Source organism: Gavia stellata, chromosome Z (assembly GCF_030936135.1).
Source record: "Gavia stellata isolate bGavSte3 chromosome Z, bGavSte3.hap2, whole genome shotgun sequence".
Taxonomy (NCBI): domain Eukaryota; kingdom Metazoa; phylum Chordata; class Aves; order Gaviiformes; family Gaviidae; genus Gavia; species Gavia stellata.
Window position 1 is genome coordinate 9505805 of NC_082637.1, and position 19733 is coordinate 9525537.

At 45.6% G+C, this 19733-nt stretch overlaps 1 protein-coding gene across 47 annotated transcripts in view; it reads left to right on the forward strand.

Moving 5' to 3' along the window:
• CELF4 (CUGBP Elav-like family member 4) overlaps positions 1–19733 on the forward strand; it is a 685725-nt gene that overhangs the window by 580008 nt on the left and 85984 nt on the right. The gene's annotated exons all lie outside the window — the stretch shown is intronic.

Below are 19733 nucleotides of genomic sequence, written 5' to 3' on the forward strand. Positions count from 1 at the left end.
GTGGGGGTTAGTATGAAATTGAGGAAAAACACAGAAGATCAATATGTTTCAAAATACCTTGCCTATTCTTTACTTTCTTGAAAGAAGGGAGGTTTTCTGGTTTGCTAGAAGGTATCACCTATTCAGCACAGCCAACAGAATACTAAATATATGGAGACCCAGGAGTTCCTGCTCTTGCCCAGGACTTGCCCTCAGCCTGTGCAGAGCCTGACCCTGAACCAGCGGACCAGCAAACCAGCAAGGGGATTAAAGGACCAGTTGTTCTCTGACCTGGCTCTGTATGTCCACTTTATCAGACACAGACACCTTCATGCCACTTGTCACTTGTACGAAAAGAGAAGTGCAGGACTGAGTGCTGCAAGATCTACCCCGTCACATTAATTATTTTCTTTTTTTCTCTCCCTCGTGCTTTCTTTCTCTCCAGTACTCCTTTTCCTGCTCTAATCACGCCTCACTAAACTCTGTGTTTGGGTGCACCTCATGCCAGATGATGTGCACAGGTTTGTGGCTTTAGGTTTCCCTAGCACACAGATATTGCTGCCTTGTCCTTTGCTGGGCCAGAACCCCAGAGTCATCATCTCCAACAAAAACGGACCCCTTTTCAGATCTTGCATGATTAGTTAGGTTGCAAAAACATCTCGGAGGAGAAATGAAGGTGGGCACATTATGTGAAATAGTTAAAGCAACACTGGATAAAGAAGACAGGAATTGAATCTGGTAGCCTGTTTTTGATCAAGTTTTCAGAAGCACCAGGTGCTCTAGAAGAAGCAGAAGGCAGTTTTAAGATAGCCGTACACCAAACCAGTTCCTTGCCAGTTTTCCTGAATTAGATGCTGGCTTTCATCCCGTGCAATAGATATTTTGTCTCTTCCCAAGTCTCAGAAACAGCTAGTCCTTGTGGAAAAAAATCTAGCAGAGAAAATTCCTTTGCACTGCATGCCAAGGCAATTAACCTGTTCCGCAACACAAAGTGGGGAAGTAAGAGTGTGGTAGGACCTTAATACAAGTTGGGGGGGGCGGTTGTTGGGTTTTTTTATTTGGTTATCAAAGGGATGCTGAGTAGGTGGTGCCAGATTTTGCTTGAACTACTTGGGTTTAAAGGCACACACACAAACACATGCAATCAAGTGCTTCAGTGCTGGGGGAGTGAGGAGCTGTCAGGACTATGTCATGGCAAAGGCATCCCATCAGCTGGAGGGGGAGATTTTCTGGGCCTTGGTTTGAGAAGCAGACAGATAACTGACAGGGGTTAAAAGCTTCCTGCTTTCTTTTCCACATTGCCTCCTTGATGGTAAAGTGTTCCCTGTCCCTCACACAGAAGGTGCTCTATGATTTCAAAGCATTTTGCTGGAAATACTGTACAGGCTATAATAAGCTATTGTAGCCCTTGGCAGAGATGCCCAGCTGAGCCTAATTCCCCATATCCTTAACTCATTGGCCTCTGATCATAATGCAGGTTCAGTGTCCTAGAGGATCATTAAATAAAAAAAATACACACACAAAAACCCAATTAGTACATTTCATGATGGTGAGAGATGTCAGACTGAGCACCCTGGGCATAGCAGTCCTCTGCTTAGTCACAAGACAGGCAGTGTAATCTACCCCCCCGGTCTCCTGTGGGCCTGACCCAGAGGACCTGAAACCAAAGGGTAAAAAGGAGCTCAGGCTCCTTCACTGTTTCACTTTTCAGCTGCTTGGCTGAGGCCATCACAGGCCAACATGGTCAGCTGTGACACCCCGGGTGTCGTTGTGCACACTCGTGTGCAAGGAACTGAGCACAGCCATCATGACCTCAAATGTCGGCAACAAGAGAGGAAAATATGCTAATGGTGCAGGTTACCAAGGGAAAGTAGGAGAAGGATTTCTGAACAAAAAGAGAAGGAAACATGCTTCTAAGTGTCTGTGGCTCTCCTGAAGATCATTATTGGAACTGATGAAAAAGTGGTGGCATTCGGCTCTGAGACTGTGATCAATATTACATGAGAACAATAACAGAAAGCATCTGAGATTTCCCGCACCGCCCGAGACCGTTTGGTACTCAACTATTCCTGAAATAGCCCACGTTCCCTATAGGCTCCTTTGCAAATCCCCTATGGGGAAATTAATTGTCTGCCTCACATTTAACCAGTCCCTTTCCAGAAGAGTTGTGGGCTTGCTCCATCCATGCCCCATTTTAACACGGAGCTGTAACATTGAATGAGCAGAAGATGGGACCTATGGTCCTGTTGTCCAGCACCACTTTCCTTAGAAGAGAGTGCATCAATCTTTCTAGAAGAAGATGCAGGAAACCTCACAGATTTCACACACATGGGAGAATATGACCTCTTAAAGCTCTCATTGGTTCATTGAGCCTGAAGCTGAGACATCATTATGACACATGTGCTGCAAACACCTAAATAGATGAGACCTCAGCTGAAAAATAGCACTTTCTGAGCTCCATTATTTAAATGTTTCCATGCCTGAAAATAATTATGCCAGACAACTATCATGAAAACAACTCCTTAGCCAGAAGACAGTCTAATGGGCAGCAGTAAATTAGCGGCCATGACTTCTTAGCTCACAAGTCTAGTTGTGAGGTTCCTGACTAGTTGTTGCTTTAACTATTGCCATTTCCAAGCGAGCGTGGGGTGGTTCATACATACTGCTCAGTCCTCGGCAACGTCAGGATGAGCTTTGCCAGCTAATGATGCCTTTGCCAGGGGAATACAGGTGCAGCTCAACAGCGCATGGCTTAATGTAGACTCTGACCCACTGAGTGTGATTAAACGGGTCTCGCTTGGCTACAGCACAATATTAGACCCATTTTTTTGCACTTTGCAAAGCAAAACATTCAATTAAGGAAACAGAAACAGAAAATTAATAAACATTATATTTCTGTGTTTTTCTTCTATCAGTTTGTTCAATTGGCTCTTTCTAATAAACAAGATCCATCCAGGATCAACAGGTCTCAGGACTGATTTTCTTTTATTATCATCAAGGGGAGTTGGCTTTGTTGTTAACCTTGCCATTTATTTAAAATGCCCTGGATTTCATATTCAATTTTTATGCTCCCTGTTTCTGATTGTTTCCTTGAAATGGGAACTTCAAGGACTTTGATAAATGGATTGAAAGGTTGCCTTATTTCTCTGTCACTTCTGCCTTCGCGTCCTCTGCAAAATGCTGTTTTGCAAATCATAAAGCTGGGGATTGCAGTAAGTATTCATCAGAGTAAGGCACAGAGGGCTGTAGGGGCATAACAGATTAGATAGTCCCAGTGAGGGGCCAGGAGCAAGAGCTGATGGGAAATAGTTGTGAGCTGAAATTAAGACAAAAGGACATAGGCTGTATATCAGGGCAGTCTTTTTGGCGGTGGTATCTATCAGCTGAGAGCAGTTTTCCACTGCTGTAGTCTGTGGTGGTCTGGAAGCCATGGAAAAGGGCTTTCAGCGGGTTTGTGAAACTGCTGAAGAATTAATTTACTTATTTGGAACTCATTTACACTATTTTTATCGTAACTTCAATAGAAAGTGTGCTGATACAGGTATGTGCGAGGCTGTGAGAGAGGCTGAGAGTTATCCATCGCTGCACAAATTGTCATCTAAAATGCAAATTACAACACTCGTCACCCACCCCCCCACCCCACCCTAAGATAGGATCACCGTTTCGGGGATATTCAGTACTCCTTCGAATATTACATTGCAAATAAGTGTCTTCCTCAGAACAGGTTTTCATGAAATGAGTCACAGCTAATAGATTTAAGCACCTAGTCCCGATACTTACCCCATTCAAGGCACCAGCATACCCAAACAACACCTCCCTCTAAACAGTCCAACTCAGGGCTTAGGTAACTGCAGGATGAGAAGCCTTAATCACTAAATAGGTTATTTCCCTCCTGGATGAGCTGAAATTGCGTTTCCTTCCCTCCTGCGTTGTTGCAGTCATTGTACCGGAGCCCACACAGGGAGCACCCGGAGATCTTGCGGAATGCCACAGTGGCTGGCCATTTCATAGAGGCATCAGTCAATGAGAAACATCCTTGTGTCGCCGCACAGGAGGCCTCCCTGCAGGACAAACTCCTTGGACTGCTGGCTCTCCTGCCATTCCCATGCTCAGCTGGAGCAAGACCCCCAGAGCCCCTCCTTCCCCAATCCTGCTCCCCTCTCCACCTTCTAAGCTCACCCAGCCCCACAGCGAAGGGCATCTCACAGGGACCGCTGAGCTGAGAGGTGACTTAAATCCACAGCCCACGGTGCTTCACAAGGAGCTGCTTTCTCAGAGGGACGTGAATGCCCTTCATCGCCAGTGCTAACGCAGCCGGTAGTGAGAGCACAAAGATCTTTCAGATGATTCAAATGTGTGATTATCGCACTCGTCCCTTCACACACCTCCGTAAGGGCAGCCAGGACCCATGTTCCTTCTGGCTCTGCGCTTTTCACTCCTTTTCGCTGTGTTACTATGGCAAACGAGGGAAATGTTCAGCTCCCAGCTCTGAGTCATTGCCGCCCTCCCAAAAACAAACGTGTCCTGGACTGCTCTTTCACAGGAGCTGCCGAGCACGCAGCCCAATGTTCACTCTAGCTTCTTAGGTGGCTACAGACTACAACTTGTAGCAGGAACCATTAATACTGTTAATAATCCCTTTTTACATGAGACCTTTTCAAACTGCAGGACCCAAAAGCACTCGACGCATTTTACTACCTATGTGTTGCAAATCCACATCCTCCTAGGAATTTCACAGCCATCACTGATGCAGGCTGAGCTCCTCTTAACTGTAGAGCAACAGCACAGTCAGACCTCAGGTTGTCCTGCCCCAAACTCATAAACGCATCACCTTACAAAAGAGCCACAGGTTTCCTCCAGCTCCCCAGCTACCTACTGTGCTTTGATGCACCACTAAACGACTCCAGACCTGTGCAGACAGGGCAGTGCTGAGCATTCCTGTTCACCAGAGCATTGCAAGTGGTGTGCAAACTTCACATCTTTGCAGATCTTTTCTCCTAGCAGCAAAATGCTGGTAGGTCTTCAGCTGAGACCGGCAGATTTTTCATGCAGGCTAACGTTGCATCCAAAAGGAAGTATCTACAAGAGATTTCAGGCAGGCAGAGTGTAATCCCTTTAAGAACATGCCTACCTTCTGGAGCTATGATCTCCTCTCTAGTCTGTTTGCCATTATATGCAACTGTCTGTCTATCCATCTATCCATCCGTCCAACCATCCATCCATCCATTCACATAGTCACCTTTATTCTCACTGTAGGGGAGCACCTACAGTTTCATGGAAAGGGCAATGCACATTTGTTCATGGATGGCCATCTCACCTCATTTTGATTTATTTAGAAGGCAGGCCTATTCTTTTCACTTGCTTTCACTTTGAATGCCGCAGCCATCACCGACGTACCTGAGCATCTCTGACCTTTACTTGCCTATGACCATTTTCTGCCAAATATCTCCTCTGAAAGGGCTTGATTTTGTAAAGACACCATTTGTTATAGGAACAGTGAATTTCTTTGCCTTTGCTTTCCCCACTTGTGTGCTGGGGAAAGGCAGTGTCGGGAGGACCGCTCTGCCACACCCTGGGGTTTCAGAGTGAGTTGAGCTGATCTGCATTGGGGGCAGACTGCTGGTAAGGGAGGGAGGGAAGGGGGAGACAGACGCGAGAAACTGCGTCACTTCCACAACTGCTACTGCTCAGGAGAAAGGAGCAAAAGAAATATATATCTGCCTGCCTATTAATTTAAATCTAGACCCAGGAAGAAGTCAACGAACTGTAATTTATGAGCTGTCAAAGCCTGAAAAATTCCCTTTGACACTGTATTTTCAGTTATTACATGCTTTCCTGCAAGACGACAGCGTAATTCTGTAGGGAGCCTTCTAGTGAACAGTACAATGGCAGAGGGCAGTGGGGGCTTTCTTATTATCTTTTCTTCCCCCTTTCTTCTTCTCTCCCCACTCCTTTCAATCATCCCCCCTTTCCTACCTTGCCGCTCACCTAAACAGTAGTGAGGAAGTAAATCAGCAGCAGTCCCCATCCTGCCAGCCCTTCAGCACCTCCAAGGCAGCGCTCAGTGCCGGGCTGGATCCGGCACCTTGCAGAGATTTCCGAGGACTCACAGGGTGATGGGAATGGAGATGAGGCAGTGACCTCAACTCCACTGAAGACAAAGAAAAAATACTCTGTCACACTCTCTCTGGCATTTTAAATACTTCGGTTGGTTTCCCTCTGCCTATGCTAGGCACCCACCACTCTTGCTGGTGCACCTGTTGGTTGGGTCTCTCTCACTTGTGTTAACATTGATTGACAGCTGTCAGCCACCTCAGATCCCCAGATATGGGCAGCACTGCCTGCTTGGCTCCCTGCTCCTCCATAAAGTGAACCAGAGCAGTGGAGAGTCCTGACAGGGTCCTGGGTCACATGCGCTCTCCTGGGGGGGAGCAGTTTTTCCTCTTTCCCAAGCCCTCCTGCAGGTTTGCTCCCTGGAAAGCAGTGCCAGGCTCTCAGGATGGAGATGCCATCACACACCGGGACCTCACATAAAGCAGGGGTTGGGGTGGCATTTTGGTGTAGTGTTTGCTGGAGGGGAAGGCATGAAGGGGCTGCCTGCCCATGAGCTCCTGCCTGCATCTCCCTCGAGCTGTTGGGGGGACACAGGGCTTGGAGAATGGTGGCAGTGGCACCATTGCCCAGTGCCAGTGAAGGGGGGAACTCAAACTAATATCAAATGAAGCTTGACCTGAAAATATTTCTATTGCCTGAATCCAACCTGAAGTTCCCCTGGCATCCAGCTCATTTCCTTATCACTTGGGGACAGGAGTGGGGGAGGCATTTCACAAAAAATGTCATATATGCCTGTATTTCCAAAGCTTTCTTTTTCTTACACACACAATTGCTTTTTAATTTGAGTTGCTGGTGGTGGTGGGAAGGTTGCCTTTTTGCTTTATTTTTTCTTCCCAGCTTTGGTTTCTCACTTACAGCTCAGAAACCCCTTTTAAAGTCTATTCTCTGTGATAGGCACTTCGCCTTGTATTTAGGGAATCACACCCACATGCTGCACGCATCCATATGCAAACACACAGATATACACAAGCATTTTCTGAGTGAACTGAACTCCAAATCTTGTGCTTTAATATAGTTTAAGTGGCCTGTGCAGAGCTCTCTGGAGTCAGGATTACAGACTAGGGCTCTGAAAGCACTGTAGAAAAGTCCAGACCCAGAGGAAAAGACCATGATTTCTGCTGGGTTGCATTGCAAGGCAAACGGTCACAACTCCCAGAGTCTATTCTAGGCTATGTTTAACTTTAACTTTACTGTGCCTCCGTTTCTCCAAACCTGAATTGGGACTAACACCTCCACCTACTACTACCTGGGCAATATTTGAATGAATACATCGGAGCAGCATTATGGCTATGCTGTTATTACTGTGATAGCATGTTCTTTCAGAACTGGATCTCAAAACAACCAAGGCCAAAATTCCCCTGGACTGGAGATGGAGAGATGAAAAAATGAAAACAAAGAGATTTGCCCAGAACTACTCTCACATTTAATAGCAGAAATAGGGAGATAAAGGTTTTCTCTTGAATGTAAGACCACTACCTGGGGAGCTAGGGACAAACTGTTGTATCTTACTCATGAATGGCTTATTGATGGGCAAACTTTCAGTCTTTTTGTTAAAATTCAGGAAAGCCTGCCCTAAATTCTTCAAGCCCCTGTTCTCTGGGTCCTAGATTCCACTCAGAGAAGGTGCATGCTGTTACCTGAAAGAAAGATGGGGCCAGCAGCTGCCTGTAAGACCAAGGACCATCATATGACCCAGGGTTAGACCTTCCTCAGTTTGGACAAAGTGTCTGGAACAAGCCAAAAATGAGCCAGGGCAAGCCAATAGTTAAACAATGGAAGAGTCAGAGCAGGGTTCAGTGCATGTTCCCTGACTTTCTTTTAGTTAACGTTACATATGCTAAATAAATGTCATCCCAACTGGGACCTGGGCTTTGTTTCTAGCTCAGAGAAATGTTCAGGGAAGCTGAATGATAAGAATCCTATTGGCCTACATTGCTTCACTGTGCAGGGAAATATCTGAGTGCATTCAATACAATTACTTCTGCTCCCAGGAAAAAGATGTTGAGGTGGGGAAAGGGAAAAACAGTCCTACGTTTCCCCTTGCATGAAACACTCTTCAGAATTGTGACTTTGTTTTTCTTTAGTTGCTGTTCTCTCCAGCTCTCACACTCTCTGTGGGACCAGCTTGTAGAGGCTATTTCATCCCAGGGTCCTGCAGACATAACGGTGGTAAGGACATAATGAAGAAGAACAGGGTCCTTCTTGTGGTAGTTGAGTCACTATATTTGCAAAGATAATGTTTACACCTGCATAGCAAACACAGCCTGTGAATGAACCAGCCATTAGCAATAAGCCCTGATAACCGAGAGCAAAGAACAGACATAACTGAGGACCATGCCCAGCTTTTGTGACAATATGCGGAAAACATGGCCCGTACTTAGGAGAATACAATATTCCTTAAGCGTTAGAGAACTGTGCTGCAACAGAGGTGAAGGCCTGCTGTTCAAGCCAGCCAGAAGGAAAAACGTCAGAGGCAAGGAAAGGGAGGAGAGGGGTTATGTGTCTTTGAGATCCTATCTTCCTCTTGGCAAAACTGAGTTTTCCTTATCAGTAAAAGCTATCGTGAGCTGCAAATGTCAGATCTCTAGAATTGGAACTTCCTTGTAGTTCCTGCTGAGTACAGCATTCAAGAGGGCGGACATTAAATGGATTAAGAAGTGAGTAATGGACAAATCTCAAAATGCAGTTGTCAAAGAGAAAGCATGATAGAGTGAGGGTATTGGTAGCAGGGTTCTGCACGGATCAGTACCAGCTCTGATGCTAGTCAGCATTGTCATGAATGATGTGGAATTAAATATCCCGGCTGATAAAATCTGTGGATAACACAAAATGGAAAATTGTAAGGACAGGACTCTGATACAGAGTCATCTGAGTCACATAGGTCACTCTGAACGAGCTTTGGCTGGTTGAGGTGTTATGTGCGTGTTTCTGCAGAACCAAATCTAAGCTGACTCATGGAGGAATAAGGCTAAAAATCAGGCCTAAAGAATGAGGGGTTATATTTCATAAGACAGCGACCTAGAAAAGTACCTAGGCAATGACCTAGAAAAGTGGTTAGCACGGCTGAGGAAGTCAACATTAGCTCCCAGCATGGTGGTGGGCAAAACCATCTAATGGGACCTCTTGCTGTATAAACAAGGAAACTGGAGGACAAAGATGTTTTTTTAGTAGGTAATGTTGGTGGGGGAGTGCTCTGGCAAACTGATCCCAGCCTGGTGTTCACTTTTTAAAAACTGTAAAAGATTTTGAAGAGACCTGTAGAAATGAAACAGATGCCTCAAAGTGTCAGGGTTAAAGAGGTGTGCTCATCCTTGCCTGAGAGAGCTCCAAGAGACTTGGGTCTTTATGAAAGTATCTTTTCTGGGAAAAAAGCCTGTATACTAAAGAGTGCTTTAATCAGCTGGAGAGAGGCCGAACTTTTCTCCGAAACTTTTCTAATTTGAACGCGATGCCAACCACATTAAAGTGAGAAGTCAGAGATGGGCTCTTGTCACCAGAGGATACTCATCAAAGCAGACTATGATGCTGACGGTTGCTCTGCCTGCTGTCCTCATAGTAAAACTTGACCCCTCTCTGGGATGCACATTTTAGCCAAAACACAACATACGGGGATAGCTGTGGGGCAGCAGCAGGATGGCTTAGGCATGGTGGTTTGACCGTGGCATGGGAAGATCCTGGGGGCAGCTCTGTGGGCATCTGCAGTACACAGGGCAGAAACCAGATCACTGAAAATCCCTTTTTGACTATAAGCCCTGTGAGTCTTTGACTAGCCTGGGGTTAAGGGGGTTTTGGGAGAAAGAAGGGGTCACTACTGTTTTTTTTTCCTCCACTGTCCATCTTTGCTTCCTGACTGATGCTGCAGATCACTGGAGAGGGTCTTTAGCATAGGGAGCATGCCGAGACCACGCGCTGGCTCTCTGTGTCAATGTTATCGCTCGCTGTCACGTTTCGAAAGAGGAAGCGAGTCTGTGCCGCGCACGCAGAGAACAAAGCCCTCTCGGAGACGAGTGAGAGTTACAACTTGTCAGCACGTCTCTCAGCCTGCCGAGGGCCAAACATGAAACACAAAAAAGGCCTGAAATGAGGGAAAAAGAGGGAAATAATAGCACAGTGAGCTCTCAAGCTCAGAAAAGGCTGGCTATAAAACAGCACCTTCGCTCTCTGTCTCTCTTTCTGTGTCTCTGAGTTCTTGCTACTGATGAAGGGAAGAGATGACTCCCCTTAGCACAGTTACAGTACTGTTGCAGTAATAGGGACCAGAGGCAGGTTCAGATCTGGCTTGCATAGCCCTGCTTTCTCCACACAACCCAAAAAGCATTGTTAGCTAAAAAGCATTATTAGTGGTGATGAAATCTAAGGTGGAAAGAGCCTACTGAGGGTTATGGTTTCCCACGTGGACAGTGAAGCTCCAGTAGCTGGAAACTCGCCTTTCTGAGACTCAGATTTTACCCTGAATCAGAGAATTAATTTCTCCAGGTACTAACCTCGGGTAGGAATGGGTTAACTGCTTTTCATATTTGCAGATCTGTCCATAGCTGTGTTGGTGGGAAAAATAATTCTGTCATTGCATGGTGCATGTCTGTATTGTTAGTACAGCTACTAAAGACCTTGTTTCAGGAAGTTTGCAGATTTATGCTTACTGATCATTTGGTCCAGGCGTATAATTTTCTATTTCAAGTACTTTTGGCATTGATAATATACCATGGTGAGAGAAAGACGATAGTATGGCACAGTACAGGGGTAAGACAAAGGACCAACCTCAGTCCAATTCTGTAAAAATAGAGATGCATCTATATAAAGTGAGTGGAGAAAATTGAGTGAAAACAGGAGACCAACATCCCCCCTTAGTACGGACTCAGTCCTATACCGCCAGTTGTTGTTAATATAGTTGATAGTATATGCATCCTTCAGGCTCTCCGGTCTAATTAAAATTAGATGAAGCAGAGCGCTGACAACAGAAAATTACTTAACAAATATTTGTCTTGTTCCCATCATGGCATTGTGCTGCATCTCCTTCTTCTGGTACCCAAACTGGTAAGGTATTGAGTTCCCTCCTGTAAGACTCACCTGCTGTTAATCTTCTGTACAGACTGAGACGCCTCTTGTCTTGCAGTTGTTACATGAAAGTGCACCATCTCTGGTCCCCAGCTCTTCCCGTTTGCTCTCCTTCATGAGTTGCATAGCACAGGGTCTCAGGTACGAGCTTGGGAACGGCACATATAGGATCAAGTCGTGGTTTAAAGCCAAGATTTTACCTAACTCTTGGATGAGCAAGGAGGCAAGTTCATTAAGCCTGAAGAAAAACAAAAGGGCAATAATGGTCCTTCAGAGAGTGCAGGACCGCCCAGCAATACCACTTTTATAGAAGCAGAGCCCTAAGTCAGTCAGTAAGAGTTAATAGATAGTGTTGGGCTGAGCTGTGAAAGATTTAAAAAGACCAGTGGAAAGAAGGAACTCAGCAAGGAGACAGGCAAGGCAGCATTTGGTCCTGAGCACTCCTATCTCCCTGCATACTAGGGAAGAAAATGGTGGAGAAAATCTCCGCTGGCGCAAGCCACCGGTATGTCGTACACGTCCACTACAGCCAATGCACGTTTGCTGTGAGTTCAGACAACAGCAGCCAAGATCAGAGTTGTAGGACTGTCCCCACAGGCCTGCCAGGCAAGGGCTGACTAAACCGTGTGAGCAGAGAGGTCTCGTGCCTTCTCCTGGCCAAGCTCACCCCTGAAACCCACCTGCAAACAGAGCTACCAGCAATGCCAGTGCCTGGAGTAAACTGCCTCTGCAGCAGGAGGCTGTTTATGAACTATTCTTTACTGCTGGCATAGCACCCGGCTCATTTTCACCTTTCTTAAAGGTTAACCTCATTTCCCTCTATTAGTTGGTTTTAGCGAATGCCATTCGGCGCGGCAGTTAAAGAGCTCTGTCAGCGGATGGAAATGACAGTGGCATTTAAAGCCAGTCGGAGTTGAGAGTTGGGAGGATGGGAGGGTGGGTGGAAGAAATAATCCTCAATAAAACGTTTGCAGGGGGATGCTGAGTGACATCAAAGGAGTCTCACTTTCCCCACTGAGAGGAGAGAACTTTGCTCAATGCGCTGAGTGGGACAGGTCTCCCCTGGGTTTGAAACCAGCCCAAATCCAGGGAGAAGAAGTGCCTGGGGGGCTCCAGAAGAGGGCATGGGGCATCCCACATCCATGGGTAACTTCTTGCTAGGTCCAGCAGGCCTTGCTTCCAGCCAAGCGTGTGCCGAATATTGCTTTCACTAAAGGTGATTCCTCTGTGAGCGTGTTGGTTATAAATTTTATTGCAACCCCTGTGTCACGCGCTGCCTTTGCTGCCTGCCATTTCAGGCCACATCATCTGGTCACAGTTTCCCTGTGTTCCCTCACTGCTCTGCACTGCTGTTTTAAAACCTGGGGTCAGGCTTACGGGAAAGTCTTCCACTCAGATGAGTTTTGCCTGTGTTGGAGATTTCACAGGGTTTTGTTTTTCTTTTCCTTATTGCAACAGAGTGGTGAAAGGGGGCTAAGAAAAGAGGCTGAATCTGGGAAATACACACAGACCCCCGAACCCTAGCACACAAAGGTGTGATGGGCATCATTGAGGCTCTGCTGTCCTTCTGCTCCGTCCTCGCCAGACCTCCCCTGGCCGGGGTGTAATATGCCGTTCTGCATCAGAGAGAATCTGCAATACCCAGCAGCAGTAGGGACATACTGAGCAGCAGTTCAGCAAATCGAGGGGCTGATCCAAAGCCTGCAAGGCTCCGTGGCACTCTTTTTCATTAACTTCAATAAGCTTCAGCTCTAACCCTGAATCCCCGATGTTTATTTCAAGCACTGGTGTAGCATCACTGGAATATAATGTTCCTTCGCATACACGCCTTGGAGTAATGGTCTAAATGAGTATGTGGATAAGTCAAGCCAGATCCTGCCAGGTGGCAACCTGAAGCAGACCCATTCATTTCCTGGGTCATTTGTTGAGTTGGCCAAAGCATTTCAAAGGAACGGTAATCTAGCCGAATGTGTAGTTCTGTAAAAGGCAAAGCATTCCCCTGGAACAGGCCCATTTCAATGAGATTTTTGCCAGGGGATTTCTTTTTTAAATTAATTCATCGAGTTCTCATTTCAGGAGGTACAAACCTGTCATTTTAACAGGACCTTTTTGATTAATTTTGTTTCAAGTCTGTATTGTATTAAACCACTAAGAACATAAGAGCTTCCGTTTTGGGTTAGACCAAAGATTTGTCTAGTCCGGCATCCTCTGCTCCAGCAGTGCCCGTTAGAAAGAGTAAGAACAGCGCTTTTATAAAGAGTGACCCTTCCTTTAATATTCTCCAGCTTCCAGCAGACAGAGGTTTAGTGACTAAGATAGATAGATTCTGCATCTGGATCTTCATGTTTAATAGCAGTGAGTGGACACAACCACCACTAATCTGTTTCATTGTCCTTGGAGCTAATTTATGACTTTTGCATTCAGCAACATCCCATGTCAGAAACGTCTTTCATTTATTCATATAGTGTGTGAAAATGTACTCTCTTTTGTCTGGCTGAAAACCACAGCCATTCTGCTTTATATATTTTACGTTTTGAGGTTATTAAGGCAAAGTCTTTTTATTCCTCTGAGACAATACCTTGTAACATTTCACAACTGAAGAATTTCCATTTCACAAGAACTTTGGCCTCTCCAATTCAAAGCAGAAGCACATTTTTTGAGACACCAGTATTTCCCATAGAAAGAAAATTCCATTTTTCATCCAGTTTCAGTCATTTCATTATCTCAGTGTAATTGAGGGTGACAGCAACAAAAATAATAATATAAAAAAACCAACAAAAAACCTACTTAGGCACCCTGAGAAGAACTGGAGAGAATGAATGAAAGTTTCACAACGGCACCTTCTTCCTCCCAGCTGGGCTGGGAGAGTCACAAGGACAGGTTAGGGGGATCAGTCACCCCAGCCTCATCACACGGGCACTATGTCATGCCCCCACCTTATAGTTTAAATTCCTATAAGGCAGGTGGTATTCCATACAGGACAGGAGTCGAATTCTCACCTTCATTTTTATGTATAAAATCCCCAGACTGGGACTTCCATCTAGATAAAGTGGGACTGGTTTAAGCAAAGATGCACTCTCTTTTTAGGTGATCTGCCTTGTGGGGAAAAAACGTCACTTTTAAGGTCTCCTTGCAGTCGGTGGGATGTCTGAAGGATTAAATGGCTAGATCCCGTTTAAGTTCAGATCTTGAACTGATCACCTGCAACTGGGCATCTGTACTGCACGCCCAGTTCCACTGCTCACATCCCTAGGCAAATCCTTACAGGATTTCAGCTCTTGCTCTGTAAAGCAAGGTGAAATTATATTTCTATTTCCAACCTCCTTATTTTTCTGCTTACAGTTACAGGCAGGACTGTCTCTTCCCGCACTTACGTACACAGCCTGGCACACTCCACTTTTGATTTTAGCTGCGGATTCCAGGTATAAGTGTCAAACAAATAATACACAAAACTTCCATGTGAAATACGGCTTCATAACTGGAGTGAGCATTAGGCCCGGAGCTGTATGATGTAGGAAAGGTGTTATTGAGACCTATGAGACATACTGCTTGGATTTCTTTATTATTATTGTATTCTTTTGCTTCTCCTTCATTTTCTTTGTTTGTAGATGAGGGGATGGAGAGGAAGAAAGCCAGCAAGTTTATAAAAGCAAGAGAGAAAGGAGTTGAGGCATTTTGTGGAGATCTTTAATGACATTCTGTATAATTTGAAAGTGGGGAGGGAAAGGGGGAGAAAAAAAGGGAATTAGCAAAAAAACTGGCAAAAGAAAAGTGGAATGTGGAGAGAAGCGTGTGGATGAATTTTAATGCAATCAGAAAGCTGTAATAATGGTAATAAAGGAATATATTCAGACGTCAAGAGAGGGAGAAGGGAACAGGACCCGCGACGCCAGAATTTAAATTAGACATAGGCGTATAATTCTCTTTTCTCCCCCCCTCTTTCTTCAAATGAAGGAAATGGAATTTTTAAGCACAGCGAAAGAGGGATTAACAATTGGCAGGTTTTCAGCCCTTTGTCTTTTGGCGAATCCCATTTAATCACCGTCTTTAATATTAAGGAGGCTGTGGCCGTGCAGGGCTGTCTCAGGCTTGGGGGAAAAGGGATGATATACAGAGGAAAAGAGAGATAACACTTAGGTTCGGGCAATTGTGAGGAAGTGTTTCAATTACCTCCACTGAAGTCTTTAAAAACTGAAGTTTAATTTGATCTGAAATGTCGTCACAGCTCCTGCAAGAGAAAATATGTCCTTCCCACCCCCCTTCCTGCCCATGTCTTTGCCGTTCCAACAGTCCTCTGTGCTCAAGGCTGGAGTGCTACCACGGATTAATGTCCTGGCCTTCTAGGCTTCTGGAAAGGGTTTCAAAGCCCCGACAGGTCACCAGTGAGATGAGTTTAGGAACTGAAACTTGTTTTTCTGACATACCAGCCTTGACACCACTGACCCTGCGGAGTTTGTCAAGAAGCTTCTAAGCTTTGCTCCGAATGAGCGTGAAAACCAAACGTCCCTTCAGGCTCAGCCTCAGCCTTGTGTGGCCACAGAGTGAAAAGGGGATGTTACACAGAGGAATTAAGAAGTGTTAAATTCCCCAGAATCAAAGGCCGTAGGAGTTGTATTCAAATCTGCGGTGTCTCTGAAAGATGAGTGTAAAAGCGTGATGTAATTCAGTGTTCGACTGAGGTGTCATTTGATAGTACAAGACAGTCTTCTTCTTCTGCGGGAAATCCACCAAGCTGGGCCAGGAAAACATCCGTAGATTTGCAGGAGGAAGAAGCCCAAACAGTCATGGAAAATCCTGCAAAGTTTAGTTACAGCACAGCTGCATGCCTCCGCACTTCGATGCTGGGTCTCTTTAGGTGCTTGTCTCCCATGAACATTTCCAGGGGTGTTGCTGGGAAAGGGGAACTGTAAGCACAGGCTGCTAATATCTGTGGAAAGAGGCATGATTTTTTTTTCATGATTGGAAGGCTGATTTGAATTCGGATATTCTTCCTATTGTGGAGGGATGGTGAAGAGAAAATGGGTGTTTGGGCTATACACTGAATTTAGAAAGATCAGATTTTGACTCCTGAGTTTTTTCCTAAAAAGCATCGCCTCATGAATCTTTCACAGAAATATTCCAGTTGGGTGTTTCAGATAATGAATAAACTTGGAAGAATTATGATCTGCCAGGCACAAATCAGGCAGAGTCTTTGTGCTTTGCATGACACCAGGTTTTAGACTGCTCTCAACACCAGCTTTCCTAAGCAAGGGCTACTAATAAAGTGGGTCATTGTGAGTTTTTTTCCCAGCTCAATATCAAACACCATAAAACCTGTCATTTAAGATCTGCACAGGGAATAGCATCTCTTGGCAATGGACAGTTGTGACGGCGCTGTTCAGCAAGTCAGAACTACTGATATTTGTCTTGGGGTTATAATATTCTCAGCTGTACAAGAAGATTCTGCTGTTAAAAGAATCGTTTAGGCTATGTCTTCATGGCAGGGTTTACTTGGCCTGTTGCCCAAGTTTTGTCCATAACCTACATTGTATCTGCACAGGGGAAGCCTGAGTGTGCTTTCATCTGAACTGTCCAGATGAGGCTGTAGGTTTGAGGTTGGATTTGACCCCAATGTAGGTAGACAGCAGGTCTTGCCACAGGAGCACAGACCAGCCAAGCCCAGACAGCATTCATCCTCCTGGTCTGAACTTTCTTCTCAATCTCCATACATTTTTTGTCGTAGCTCTACACTTTAGCCATCCTGCTCATATACCTGCTCTCCCAAAAAATTTCTGGACGTGGTTTAGCAGCTGCTGCAAACCAAGGACCTCTTCCAGTTCCCTGTCAAGCAGGTCTCTCTGCTCAAGAGGATAAGACTGTAGTATGGATGAGGACCCTGAAAGTAGAGAATAGGCCCAGACACATTTAATTTAAAAACATAATCTTAGACTTCGGGTTCACCAGTTGGCAACATGTTAAATTTCTTTCCAGTTGCTCATACAACAACAGCCAACATCTGTGTTCTCTGGGACACATGCACCTAGATCACTGTGGTACGGTCTTTAGGGATCACACTGCTGCAGGACATGAAAATGTCTCCCTGGAAGATGACTCCAAGATCCACAGTCGTCATTTGTAAAAGCAGGACGTTCCATTCAGAACTAAACCCTGCCTTGACTTGCCCCCACCATGGGCTCCTCTTGCATGAACAAGGAGTTGGGGAGGCTCCAGCCACTTAAATCTGATAGAAACCATCAGAGGGTTCAGCCATAGATCTGACCACCAGCCTGCCAGGTACCTTTCATTATTACTGCCAGAGCTCTCTGTATTCCTGGCTTGTAGCAAACACCGAGGAACCTCAGCAATGCCCAATTTTGCCTGGTGTAAGCACGAATTATTCTTTTTGCAGATGGGGAAACTGAGGCTGCCTTTTGCACTGGGTAATTTATGTAGCCCATATTTTCACTGAGGCCGCTGTCCTTGGCAGAGATGTACTGTAAGTATTTAGTAACAGTAACTACATGGTCATCCATCTCTGTAGTACCAGGGATAACAAATCACACTAGGGGAAAAGTGATTTTGCCTTCCACAATATCCAGAGCACAGATTGAGATGGACCCAGGCATCCCAAGTACCAGTCTGAAATATACAAGCAGAAGCTTTGGCCAAGCTCTTGCATATCCTCATGGGTCCGCTCTTCCATAACTGTATCAGAAATGATTTCCACTCTCTTCCAAAACAAGATCTAGGACCTGTCAGTTGAAAATAGTTTGTGGCAGGTTCAAAATAAACAAAAGGAAGTGGTTCCTAACACAACACATGATTAAGCTGCAGAATGCCTTGCTGCAGGATGTGCTGGATGCTCACAGTTTACACAGGTTCAAAAGCCCACTGAACAATTACATCGAAGAAAGACACTTCAAAAACTATTACATGCAAAAAAATTCTTCAGACTCCAGATGTCCCTAAACTGCAGAGCACTGGAGTCTAGGAGAATATTTTGGGGCATTAACAAAATTGCTTACCCTGTTCTTATACTCTCGCCTAGACATCCCCAATTGGCCATTGCCACAGGCAGCACACCGAGTCAGACAGACCCACAGCTGTTCTTTCACTCTGTATACAGGATCCATGTCCAAGTCAAGGCCTAGAGTGCAGCCAAGCAATTAAACAAAAGAAATCCTTCAAACAAAGTTTTTCAGATGCAACAGTGGAGAGTAACGCACCTGTGGGATGAAGCTTCCTTCTATGTGCAGGAGAATTATGCTCCAACACCTGGGTTTATATTCATTTGCGCTTGTCCCCATCACACAGCTGTTCAGATTAGCTGTTATTCTCTCTAGCCCGGGTGTCTCAAAGCCTCTGTCTCCAGCAGTCGGAGACCAGCAGCTGTGCAATCATATCTGCTAACGTATGGGATATAAAGAATCTGTTAAGTAAAACCAAACCAGGGAAGGAGGAGGGGAAGAGATCAGCACAAAGAAATCACTCCTGCTAAGATGTGATTAGGGATGCCCCACAACACCCAGCTGCAAGGAACAGGTGAACTCAGCAAACATTTTAAAGCCTGCAGCAGAATTAGCCCCTTGTGGGTGCTGTTTGATATGGGGAGGGGGAGTGAAAGGGGGGCAATTAGGAGCCTGTGCAGGTGGAAGGAGGGTTCAGTTGCTATTGTTTGGAGTTAGGTTGTGGTAGGTTTCCTTTGTTTCCAGAGTGGGTTGGGTTTTTGGTTGTTGTTGTTGATTTTTTTCCCCGTCCTAATTTTTGAAACACCTCCATTTTACAAGGTTCATGTATTTTCCAGCAAGGTACCATGGAGAAGATAATTAGCTAATTGTAAATTAGCTACAACAGAATTCGTAATCACTTTCCCTGTGGAAAGGGCTGTAATCATCATCACGGAGCTGTAGGACTGCTGTGAAAATGGCAATAGGAGTGTGCAGCCCCGGCCCCAGGAAATGCCCTGCTTTTAGCCTATTGATCCACCTGATTAGCACGGGTTGAGGGGAACGGCAGGACACTCTGGCTCGAGAGGGTAGCCGGTTTGAGCTTGCAGATTTGAGTTCAGGGCTCAACCCAAACTTTCATAATGTTCAGGGCACCTACACCTCACCCTTCTGCTCTATAGTTCCTCCTTTCTTCTTTGGCTTGAGGAGGATACCTTGTCCATGATTGCCCAAAAAACCCCCAGGTTTATAGCTCTTTTTCACCACTGTGACTTCAGAAGATTCCTGATCCCACTGCATGGACTTGGGGGTGCTGGTGGATGAAAAGCTGGACATGAGCCAGCAATGTGCTCTCACAGCCCAGAAAGCCAACCGTATCTTGGGCTGCATCAAAAGAAACATGGCCAGCAGGTCAAGGGAGGTGATTCTGCCCCTCTACTCTGCTCTGGTGAGACCCCATCTGCAGTACTGCATCCAGCTCTGGAGTCCTCAGCACAGGAGAGACATGGACCTGTTGGAGCAGGTCCAGAGGAATGCCGGGAAAATGCTCAGAGGGCTGGAACACCTCTCCTGTGAAGACAGGCTGAGAGAGTTGGGGTTGTTCAGCCTGGAGACAAGGCTCTGGGAAAACCTTATTGTGGCCTTTCAGTACTTAAAGGG